The sequence below is a fragment of the Castor canadensis genome, chromosome 5 (assembly GCF_047511655.1).
Source record: "Castor canadensis chromosome 5, mCasCan1.hap1v2, whole genome shotgun sequence".
NCBI classification, from domain to species: domain Eukaryota; kingdom Metazoa; phylum Chordata; class Mammalia; order Rodentia; family Castoridae; genus Castor; species Castor canadensis.
In genome coordinates, this window is record NC_133390.1 from 162,017,476 (window position 1) to 162,029,794 (window position 12,319).

General features: G+C 46.1%; 1 protein-coding gene across 2 annotated transcripts in view; it reads left to right on the top strand.

Moving 5' to 3' along the window:
- Ppp1r16b (protein phosphatase 1 regulatory subunit 16B) overlaps positions 1-12,319 on the top strand; it is a 94,365-nt gene that overhangs the window by 3,561 nt on the left and 78,485 nt on the right. The gene's annotated exons all lie outside the window — the stretch shown is intronic.

Consider the following 12,319-nt stretch of genomic DNA (forward strand, 5'->3'; position numbering starts at 1 on the left):
TCCAAAATAGCCAGGGCAAAATAGACTGGAGGTGTGGCTCAAGCTGTAGAGTGCCTGCTTTGTAGGTGTGAAGCCCTGAGTTCAAACCCTAGTCCCACTGGGGGGAAAAAAGTGCTTAGACAGGCACCTGGAACAGGTAGGGATGCAGGAAATAACTATTGTCACCATGATACTATATCCTGCTTTGCATTGGACTCTCAAAGGTCCCACCCAGTGTCTCTTCTGCCTCTCAGCCTGGTTCCTGGGGAGGGGCTCTCTCCTGGGAACTAGAGTCTAGCATGAGCCTGTCCCCAGGGAGTCTGGGAGTAGCCACTTAGCCTTTCTCAACTGGCCGCCATTTTCCAGGGCTCATTGACTCATTAGGCAGCTGTTTAGTTCATTTTACAGACCTTGTGTTTAGCAAAGGGTTTCAAGATGACCAAGGCAGCTCTCAGTTCTCATCTTGGGGGAGAGGCAGGCCTGGAGACACACAGGGGACAAGCGGGGGTTAGGAGCATGGTGGAGCAGGTGGGCTCAGGCTGCCCCAGGTGTGAACCTTCCCACTGTCACTCTGTCATGGGGTGATGATGGACAGATTCCTTACCTCTCCTGCAGGCCAGCTACCTACTGAAAGTGCTGATGTGAGGAGAAAAGAGACACTGTGGGTATAAACAGCTCAAGGCCTTCTAGATATGAACAAGTGCTCACAGATGTTAGTTGCTATTATTCTTAGTCTATTATTATGAATAACAGGTGGGCAAAGTTGGCTGTGGAAGCACATTTGAGCCCCTCGGTGACTAGTTTCCAGGTGGTGGGGACTAGAGGGGTGGGCAGGGAGAACCTCATGGGTAAGGGGCACACAGGCTGGAAGGCACTGGATGTCGGACAAGCCTTGGGCAGGAGTTGCAGATGGAGCTGACTCAGCACAGAGTGTGATGGAGGCTAGGGCAGGAGGAAGGTCAGAGAGGGAGGCAGAGGCCATCCTGCCTGGGGCCCTGGATGGTTAAACATTCGCTGACCCGAAGCAGGCGCCCTGGTCAGGTGGTGGCTTTCTGAGGAGGGTTAGCTGATAGTAGCACCCGAGAAAGTTCGGGATTAATTTCTGCATGGGGTAGGGGCAGGGCTGGCCTGTGCTTGTCTGCTGATGCATTCCCTGCTCCCCTTCTTTATCCCACGTAGGAAGCACAAAGTTCCTCCCTCTTTCTGAGATGCCTCCTCCACCTCTGCATGTGCTTCTCTCTTCTCGGGACTCAGTTTCTCATGGGAAGGAAAGGGTGTGGGGTCAGGGCAAGAGGAAATGTCCTCACCTGATTCCTTATTGATCATAATATTGTACTGAGTGTCTTTATGGATGCTGGTCATTGTTCATGGCCTTTACTTGCATTGCCATTGAACCCTCATACCAATCCAGGGAAGTGGATGCATTTCCCCCACTCCCATGCACAGAGGGGAAACTGAGACACAGCGGGGGAGGCAATTTGCTAAAGGGCACGATGCTCATATGTGACTCATATCTGGGAAGTCTTCAAGATGCCATGTGTTAGGTGGTGCACACCCATAATCCCAGCACTCAGGAGACTGAGGCAGGAGGATTGAGAGTTCAAGGCCAGCCTGGGCCTTGTTTCACAAAAAGAAAAAGAAAGAAAGAAAGAAAGAAAAGATGTCCTCTGTTAGTCTGTACCACCTCCATGCTCTTTGTAAATATCTAAAGCTGACAGCAGAATATGTGGCTTCTCTCACTCTGCACCGTTGGGTGCTAGCAGTAGGCACCTTGGGGATGATCAGTGACAGTGGGGTGTGCTCTGCTCTGAACTTTGGGAAATCTCTGAGTGCAGGTAATTGTGGGGGAGGTGTTCTTGGACGTCTCGGTATCCAGGGTGACATTCCTCAGCCTGCTGGTGTCCCACCAGACTGCCTTCATGCACACTCTTTGCAGCTTGACTGATGTGGCAGGTGGTAAGCAAGCCCCTGGGGGCGCCCAGAGAGGAATGAGTCTTTTAGGATAGCTGCTTAGGACGTCACGTGACCTGATACAGAAGACATCCAAAGGCTCAAGTTTCCCTTTTCATGGGGCAAAGTTTTAAGGCCAGGGTTTGAATCCTGTCCCCCTGCTTTCCAATCGATTTTTGGCCTTGGGCAATGTTTTCACTTCCTTGAGCCTCCACTTCTTCATCTGGAAATACAGACCATATGTACTATATATTGCACACACATACACAATCCAGAGTTGTCATAAAGTTTTGTAATCCTATGTAAATGCATGGCTTCCAAGTCATACATGATATTGATATAATGTCCACCAAATTTTCACCACAGCACTTATCATATTTATGATGATTTGGTTGTATTCCTTGGTGATTATTATTCTTTCAGTCTTCTGCCTCAGGCACTAGACCCATGGTTCTCAACTGAGGGCAATTTTCCCCACATGGCTGTTGGCCAGTGCCTAAATATGTCTTTGATTGTCCCAACCCAGGTAGGAGGGCAAAGGGGAAGCGGAGCTACTGATATCAAGTGCACAGTGACAGGGATGGTGCTGAATATTCTGTAGTGTCCCCCTCCAAAAAACAATAAAACAACAACAACAAATTAATCCCAAATGCCAATAGTGCCAAGGTTGAGAAAGGCTACAGTGGACTGTAAGTCCTATAAGGTCAGTGACTGTGTCTGTTTCATTCAGCTCCATGTCCCCAGCTGCCCAGTATGATGCCCAGCACACGGGAGGCAATCAATATTCATTAAAGGGATGAATGAGGACTTGGAAGGCCTTATGTGCCCTGGAGTCCCAAGGGTTTGGCTTACGGGACATTTTGAATGGGCAGAAGAGATTTAGATGAACCTGAATGATGAGCAGTCAGTTAGTAATTCAGGCCAAAGATTTTCCGAGCGAGGCCTCTATTTTTCCATGGTATCTGGATCATTGCTATATCAGGCAATGATCATGCAGACACAGGGCCCACCTTGATGGGGACAAGTAGGCTGGGGCCAATGGACATAGGTGCTGACAAGAAACGCCCTGTCAGCTGGGCCCTTGGGATTTGCCAAGCTGGGGTGCAGCTGCTGTCAGCTTCCTGTTTTTTCCCTTTCTGGTGGAATGAAGGAAACCCACTGAATGGCTGTTTTTCCACTGACATTTACAGCAACGTGATAGGCCTGGGATTAATGAGGTCAAGCTACAGTGTGAAATCTGCACGATAACTTGAAGCCTGGCCAACAGGAAGACATGGCTTATTTTCTTTGGGCTGTTTGATGTCTCTGGACGGCTTTGACCAGGGAAGCAGGGGTCGTGACTGTTCAAAAGAAGGGAGTGTTTTATGCCCTGGAATTATAGGGCCCGGGTTGTCTTTTTTCCTAATTTATTGGGAAGGCTTACTTAAATGCAGTCTTTGAAATAAATAGCTTGTTAGAGCAAAGGTTCACTCAGCCAGCTTGGGCTGGTTGCTGAGCCGGGAATCTGGAATGTAAAGACCCGCTGAAGGAAAGGATTGGCTGCAGAGGATGTTTGGACAGCACGGATGTGCATATCAGCCCGAATTTATTTGGTTAGGGGCAGGTGTCCAGTGTATATGGGCACCCTGGCTCACCACTGACCTTGGCATTCCTGTTAGGATGTAGAGCTGCATTTAACAGGGCTGGGGCCTGAGCATCTGCATTTCTGACAGGCTCCCAGTGCTCCATCTGCTGGTCTGTGAACTACACTGAGTAGCAAAGCATCTGGGGAACCCCGAGTCTACAGGTGAGGGTTCCTGGTGTGACATACTCCGGCAAAGAAGCCAATTCAAACTGAGTGCCTGTTTGTACAGCCATCTGCTCTGCTGGCTGCTCGGGGAGTCACAGATGTTGGCTGTGTCCCTTTGCTGTGTGCCCAGACCTGGGACCAGGTGCAAAAGACAGAATGTGTGGTCTCCAGGAGCCACTCAAGCAGCCAGAACTTGTGGATGGACTGCCAGTGTTTCCAAAAGACGTGTCGAGGAACGCATTGTGCGTCAGAATAGGCCAAGGTGGGACCCTGGGAATCTGTTTTTTTTTTTTTTTAAGTGTGCTAGGTGATTGATTCAGGGTGGAGGGGAAGTGGGAGGAGGACCTGGCCCCACATGCAGGTTAATTGCTCAGCAGGGCTCGGGTGGGTTGGGTTGCAGAGTGCGTACTGCCTGATGGCATAGGGTGGCAAAAGGAGGGGCAAAAGCCAACCTGAGCTCACTTGCCAAGCTCTGTAACCTCCAGAGCTGCCACTGCCTGGAGGGAAGGGCACCTTTTTCTTAATACGAGTAATCGTCACTAACATGTGAGCATATCTAACTCTTTCAGTTCTGCTCTTAGCTCTAAGAGGTGCCATGATTACTACCTGACTTTACTGCTCAGAACAGTGAGGCACAAAGAGGCTCCATGACCTCTCCAAGATTCCACAGCCAGTAAGTGGCAGGTAGGATTTGAAGCCAGTCCGTGTGGCTTTAAAGTCCTCGACCTTAATTATGACACTCCAGCTTTATTTATTTATTTTTTGGGTGGGGCTGGTGTTTGAATCCAAGGGTTCAAGCTTGCCAAGCAGGTACTCTACTACTTGAGCCACACCTCTAGTCCATTTTACTCTGGTTATTTTGGAGATGGGGGGTGGTTTCTCATGAACTCTTTGCCTGGACTGACCTTGAACTGTGATCCTTCTGATCTCAGTCTCCCACCGGCGCCCTGCCCACTTTGGCTTTTGTTTGTGCAGAAATGCTTCTGTCTTTTCTCTGTGGGGTTGTCTCCACACCAAGGGAGGCAGGCGGTGACCTTGGATGACCTTGGAGTCACTGTCTTCTTTAATTTCTGCCTTTGCTACTTACTGCAACCTTGAGTGAGTTACTTGCTTAACTTCAATTAACAAGCCTCGATTTCCCCTGTGTAAAATTTTCCTGCGTAAAATAGGAATAACACATAACTAAATGTGTATGATGAAGCATTTAGTGCTTGCTTGGCAGTAAGGATGCACTTGTTACATATCAACTATTATTCTTGCATTAATATCTTTGAGGCACAGATGCCTTTAGAGGAGAGGGGACAGGTAAGCAGAGCACTGTGTCATTATGTTCCCAGAGCTGGGTCATTTGTGCTCTTCATCAGGTTACTTATGGTCATTGCTTACCCAGGCATCCTTAGTCTTTGCTTCTTGGCATTCGTGAAGGCCCCAGTGTCTGTGCCAGCCTGGTGAGTTCTCAGAATATCTTGGTTCAGTGTCTCAATCAGGACTGGCTTGCTTCGTTTCCTGCCATCCAATTGCAAGTAAAAGGAACACACTCTGACCTCTCCTCCCTTCTTGGTGACCATCCACAATTCCAGTTCCTTTCTAGAACTTCGCACCCTCAGCCCTCCTATGGACTGGACAGAGAGGAAATACTGATGCCTTGTAAACATTGCCTCTTGTCCTTGTAAGTAGGAAGGATTTTCACCAAAATGTCATTTGTTTTTTCCTTGACATATAACATCAAGTTTTTGTTTTCTCATTGCTATGTTTTATGCTTTTTAATTATAAAGAGAATATAAGCTCATCATAAAAATTCTAACAGTACAGAAATACGGAAAACAGTTTCCCTCTCTCCCCCGCCCTCTCATCTGCTTTCCTCAGAACTCTGAATATTTCATGTACCTTTCCATAAATTCAAATTTGTGTTAGCTTAGTGTATACAAATTGCATATACAAACTCGTCTTCATCCACTTCCTTTTTTCAACTCATTTAGCTAAGCACCTGCCAACACATACACCTATCTCCGGGTTTTTAAAGCTACATGATACTTCAGGGATAAAAATTCACTGTCATTTCTTTTGCTGTCCCTTGCTGATGGTTGAAATTGCTTCCATTTCTTTCCTCCTGCAAATGTATGATGCAGCAGCTTCATCTGTGCAGTGTATAACTTTGTACTCTGGTATGTTTTCATCCATAGGAAAATTACTTGCAGTTTGAACTTGGTTAGATCTTGCCAAATTGTTCTCCCAAGAGGTGAAACCAGTTTCTGTTCCCTTGGGTACAAACGTCTGTTTTCCAGCCTTCTCCAACACTGACTGTGGAGTACTTTTAATTTTTGCCACTCTAATAGGAGAGGCTGAGTACTGAGTGTCTCTTATTCCAAATGCCTGGGACTGGAAAGGCTGTAGATCTGTTCAGATTTTGAATATTTGCAGATTCACAATGAAATATCTTGGGGATGGGGCCCAAGTCCAAACACACAAATCATTTATATTGTATATATACCTTATATGTGTAACCTAAAGATAATTTTATGTAATATTCTTAATATGTCTGGGTTTAGACTATGACATGAGGTCAGGGGTGGAATTTTCCACTATGGTTTTGTGTCAGTGCTCAAAAAGCTTCTTATTTTGGAGCATTTTGGATTTTGGATATTTGGATTAGGGACTCTCAACCTTATAGTATAGAAAACGTTTCTGAGTCAGGCTTTGCAGTAATTCAGATTTTCTGAGCCTTTGGACCATGCCTATATAAAGATTTTAAATATTCACGAACCACATTTTAACCGGGCCTGATGCTTGAATTCGTGATATAAAATTACATTAAATCAGCCTCTGCCCTTAGGTTGATCCCTGTGTCTCCTGGTGTTGAATAAATAGGATGGTAAAACAATAGCAAAACAGAGTGGTTCCAATTGCGCTAAGCTAACCTCTGATAAACTATCCTAGTGAGCATCATGGATGACTTCATAAAATGCAGCACACACTCCCTCCTGAAATGGGGTGTGTGTGTATGCGTGTGTGTGTGTGTGTGTGTGTAGGGATACCCTTGAAATTCTCAAAAGAAAATGACTTGATTAGAAGCTGAACAAATGACATAGCTATGTAGGTGGCAGCAGAAGAGGTAGAAAGTAAGAAGGAGTGAGTAGTGGTTTTGTTTTTGTTTTCTTGTGATGCTGGGGGTCAAACCCAAGGCTTGTGCATGCCAAGCAAGCCCTCGAACATTGAGCTACATCCCCAGCTGGGGTGAGTAGTTTTAAACTAGTCTCTTTGGGGACTTAAGTGTTTACTGATGGGGGTTTGCTTGAGAGAGCTGTGCAGAAACCCAACTGAGTGGCCGGCACTGATTTGGGATTGCTCAGCCTTGGGCAGAGCTATATATCAGTCCAGAAAGAAGGGGAGCAAGGGAGCAGAAGGCTGGCTTTAGAAACTCCTAACCTCTGGGCTCACAGAGGTTGGATGTAGGTGGCACAAGCAGCTGTTTACCCTGGGTTTACAAGGAGGCCTGCCTGTGGTAGCGGAGACACACAGAATGGGTGCTCAGTAAGTGAACAAAGATCAGCCTGTGTGTGTAACAGGGCCTTCTACTAAAAATAGGGCCATTTGGGAAGGGGTCTGCTGGTTTATCCATCCACTTAGGGGGAACCCAGCCTTAGCTAAGCATTTTCTTTGGACTTACTTGTCCCAGACATCTGTTCACTCACTTGGGGCCTCTTAAAAGCAACACAAGGCAAGGAGCAATTGAGACTATCAACTGAAACAGGGCTGTGGAATGGGCCCAGCCATTATTTTAGAACAAATCCCCTAAGCGAAGGTTTACAGAGCCAGGTGCCCAGCCTGCAGAGCCAGTGGAAAAGAGACTGAGAAGTTGGGGTCCATCTGTCATGGAAGGCAAGGAAGGGGCTTGGTTTTGCTCCCCATCCGGGACTTTGCCCATCAAGCAGGTTTGCTTTGTTGGGTTTGATGCTGTAGTTCTTGTTCCAAGCCAAGGACATTTCTTTCTTTCTTTTCCTTCCTTCCTTCCTTCCTTCCTTCCTTCCTTCCTTCCTTCCTTCCTTCCTTCCTTCCTTCCTTTTCTCCCTCCCTCCCTCCCTTCCTCCCTCCTTCCTTCCTTCTTTTCTCTTTTTCTTTCTTTCTCCTCCTTCCCTTCTTCCCTCCTCCCGCCTTCCCTCCCCCCCAATATATGTTAAATTGTACATAGGAAGCGGTTTCATTATGACACCTTCATATGTGCATATCATATGCTTTGCTCATAGTCAGCACCTCTACTAGTCTTTCTTAATCCCCTCTCTTCCCTCCCCCACTCCCCTTTTTTGGAAACAGAGTCAGGATATGTAGCCCAGACTGGCCTTGAATTCTTAATCCTCCTGCCTCAGCCTCTCAAGAGTGCTGGGATTACAGGTGTGTGCCACCACTCCTGGCAAAGAAGCACTTGCTTCCTACAGAACCGATGGAATGATCTTAGTGAGTTTGCAGTCTCTGGGTCTCCCATTGATTGGATACCTACCATGTGCTCTAGGATAGGATCCAAAGGTGAGTAACATGGATCTCCTGTCTTCAAAGGCATCAAGTGGAGGAGCAGATTTGTCAGTTACTTAGCACAGTGTTGAATCACATTAGAGATGTGGTCAGATGCCTTTGAACTAGAGAAGGGGGAAGAAACCCATTTGGCCCGGGGCGGATAAAGAGCAGTGGAACAATATTGTATAAAGGAGGCAAAGCAAGTGCTGATGGAACCTGGAAAGCACTTAAGATACGAGTTATCAGTGGAGCACTTGAGTTAACTCTCCAAGAACAGAGGAGTCTGCCAGGAGGAGAGAGTGTGGAGGTGGGGGAGAGCGAGATGCGTGGGCTTGAGAGCAATGGATCTGGGGGTCCTATTCTGGACCTGCCCCTCGCTAGTTGTTACAGTGAAGCCCCCTTCCCTTGCCTGTCTAGTGGGGATAGTGATACTGGTTTTTCAGTCTCACTGTGGGGATTAAAGTCAATTTCTTATGCTACCTGGTACACAGCAGCCATTCAGCAAATGGTGCTTACCCCACACAGGTGCCTGCTCAGCGTAACAGGAAACTCTGGTATTTATGGTTGGAGTGGGGAGGAGGGAGGTTAGGATGGCCAGAGGTAAAGCTCAGATGGTCACCCTGAGGGCTTGAGACAGGACATGGGCAGCAGGAGCCACCACACGCTTCCCTGCAAGGGACAGACAGGGTCAGACACGCTATAAGAATGGAAACTCTGCGAGTGGTGTGGGTGTTGGGTTGGGAGGTGAGAGATGGAGGCAGGGAAACTGCTTTGGGAACTGTAGCATCCTCCATCCTCATCCTGGCAACTCACAGCTCAGGAAGGCTCTGCTAAGTCCTACAGAGAGGCAGTTCTAGAGGCAGTCCAGGGCAGTGGTTCAGGGCATGGGCTTCTGTGTCAAAGCCAATCTGGATTTGTATCCTAGCCCTAGTGCTTACCGGCTGCATGGCTGTGGGCAATTACTTATCCTCGCTGCACTTTGGTTTACCCTCCTGTAAAATGGGAGTTAATAGCATCTTTCTCAGAGGCTTGCAATGAGGATTAAATGGGACGGTGTAGCCGGAGCCTTTAGCTTGGCTTAGGAACACTGTAAATGTTTAGTAAAAGTTGGTAATTATAATGGAGAAATCTATTATTTGACCACGGAAAGCTTTTGCCATGTAAGGTCTATTAACATCCCCTGGCACTACTGGAGTGCCACAGAAAAGCCCTTGCTCTAGGCTTTCTGGAGAAGGAGCGGCCACTCTGCTCCAAGAAATAGTAAGGAGGATGTCAAGTTCTGACACAGTGCTTCTTGGATACACGTTAGACCCACCTGGGAAGCTTTTAAAAATGTCAATTCCTGGCTGCGCCCCCAGACTGATGAACCAGACTCTGTCAATGTAAGACCCTCAGACATCAGTATTTTTAAAAATTATAATGATTGATTATAGAAAAACAAATATAGAGAAGGATATAAATCCAAAGTGACTGAATTTTTCACAAGCTAAACATGCCTGTATAACCCATTTCCTGCTCAAGAAACAAAATGTTAGCAGCATCCCAAAAGCCCCCCTTATGCTCCATCCCAGTCATCCCCCCACCTGGAAACTATCATCCTGATTGATCCTGATGTTGAATAGTTGTTTTTTTTTGTAAATGGGATCGTGTATTATGAATTTTTCTTATGTTTGAAAACCTTAGGTTGACATTGTAAGAGCCTTCCACTTGTTGAGTACAATTGTGTGTTGTCATTCTCCTCGGTGGACAATGTTCCATTGTAGGACTAGAGGGTTTTCCCCCTCAGCTATTGTTGGTGGGCATTTTGGATTGTTTATACATTGGGCCTATTACGTCAGCTTTCTGGTAAATGCCTTCCAGTGAAGACATAGAAATCTCCGTTGGGTATATTTCTAGGAATGACATTGCTGGTTTCTAGGGCATGCGTAGGTTTATAAGATATTGTTGAACAATTTTTTAAAGTGGTGGCACCAGTTTATATCCTCACTCAGTGCATAAGAATTCTGGCCAAACAGTTGGTGTTTTCTGTCTTTCAAACACAGTTTGGTCATCTTGGTAACTGTGCAGTGGTTAGTGGTCTTGCACTGAATGATCTTCAGGTGTTCCCAATGTGTACTGAGTTTGAGAGGCTTTTCCTCACATGCCTCGAAAAGTGGCAGTGGAGCTGGAGAAAGATGTTGCAGTGTCTGCAGGCAGAGCTGTTTATGGTCCTGGCCCAGCTGATCAGCCAGAGGAGTGTTTTGCTGTGGAGGGAAAACGTTCAGGTTTATGAAACCTGATCCTCTGCTCCTCATTCCTGTGTGCTTTGTGTGGGACAAATGGCCCATCAGGAGTAATCTGGAAGCTAAGTTGAAGCACCATGACGCTCTAGAAAGAGGCCATGCAAGACTTCAGTCTCTTTTTCCAACTTAACACCTGAAAGAGAGGGAAGGCACAAGAGGTAACTAGTGGTCCAGACAGATACTATCAGAGAAGATCTTGTCTCTGGGGCCAGAGTTTATTTTTGCTCAATACCTGGCACTTGAGAGATGTTTTAAAAAAGCCATTGAAATAGACATTAGAACTGTGTTACTGTCCTTAGTGAGACACGCAACTTGCATGGATGCAAGGGAAGCAAGGGAAGGTGTTAGTGAGGATCTCGATGAAGTGATGAATAAGTTTCTGTGTAGTGCCTGAGTTGTAGGTGAGAGTTCCTATCTGTTCATTTACTGTGAGCATAACTTCTTTTACATCCTTGGACAAAGAAAGCTATGATACTTGCTTTAAAATCCTTATCTGTTAATTCAAACATCTGGTTCATCTTGAGAAGGCTCTATTGGTTGCCTTTTCTTTTGAGTTGGGGTCATATTTTCCTGATTTTGTTTTAAATTTTAATTTTTGTAGTAATTTTGGATGACATCCTGAATGTTGTGAATGAGATTTGAGGAGACTCTGGATTCTATTTATGTTTCTCAGAAATGTAGAGATACTAAAAATCCTGGACTAGAGGTTTGGGTCAAGTGATATAAAAAAAAACTTAACTGAACCAAACTCAAAATCCAAACTCAGTCTCCCTCAGCCAGGAAATAGTTGAAATCTGTATTTAGTTCTTTTACTTGCCCTGCTTGGAGTCTATCCTGTGCATGGATCATTCAGGGAAATATGGACACGGTTTCTACTCAGCATTTGGGGCACTGTTCTGTGACTCTGTCTTTTCTTGGAAGTCTCTCTTCACTTTCTCCCTGAATCATGTTCTTGAATTGCTCAAGTGGCAAAAGAGGTTTTCTGTCCAAGTTTTAGCCACCATGTACAGCACTGATTGGGCTTTCCCTCATGTAAAAAGTTACAAAAACACAAGTCACTCGGTGCCATTTCTCTCTTAAATTTTATCTCCCCTCCAGTTTCTGCCTGCTTGTGGTGGATGAGATCTAGTGCCTTCCAGTGTGGGCGTCCGGGGGGAGGGGAGAGCATCTAGTGTTAGTAATAGTTGATTATGGGAAGGTTCATCCACTGGGAGCTGCTCTGCCATCTCTGGAAGCAGAACCTTTCTAATCAATAGCTTTTGACCACACACGAGGATTCTCAGAGCCACCCTGCTGTCCTGCCTAGTATGTAGTCGGTGACAATAAATACTTATTTGTTGACTAAATGAGCCTTTAAATTTAAAATGGAAGTGAATTAGCAGAGAAAATTGCCAGAAGAAAAACACCAAACTAGCTACTCATTGAAGAAATGAGGCATTATTTGCTGGTGAAAACCATAAATCAGAGGATTAATATAAATTAGAGTCCCAGATTCCCCAGAGTAAACCAAAGCAGTTAACAAGGCAAACCTGGGATTCTAACACGAGGAGCTAAATTCCACGTTTCAGTTACACCACTTTCAGGGGGTGGGACTTTACATGTTCAAAGGAAATGAAGCTGGTGAGGAGGGAAGCCCAGGTCTCCCTGGAGTTCTGTATGCCCAAGAAATGGAATCAGAGGGAAGGAACTTTGGCTGGAGATCAAAGGGGAGGGACAGAGGTGTCCTCACACTGTCTGCTGTAATGTGCTTCTCTGCAGGGTGACCTGGAAGGTCACAAATCCAGTACTGAGAGACTTCAAAACCTGCAAT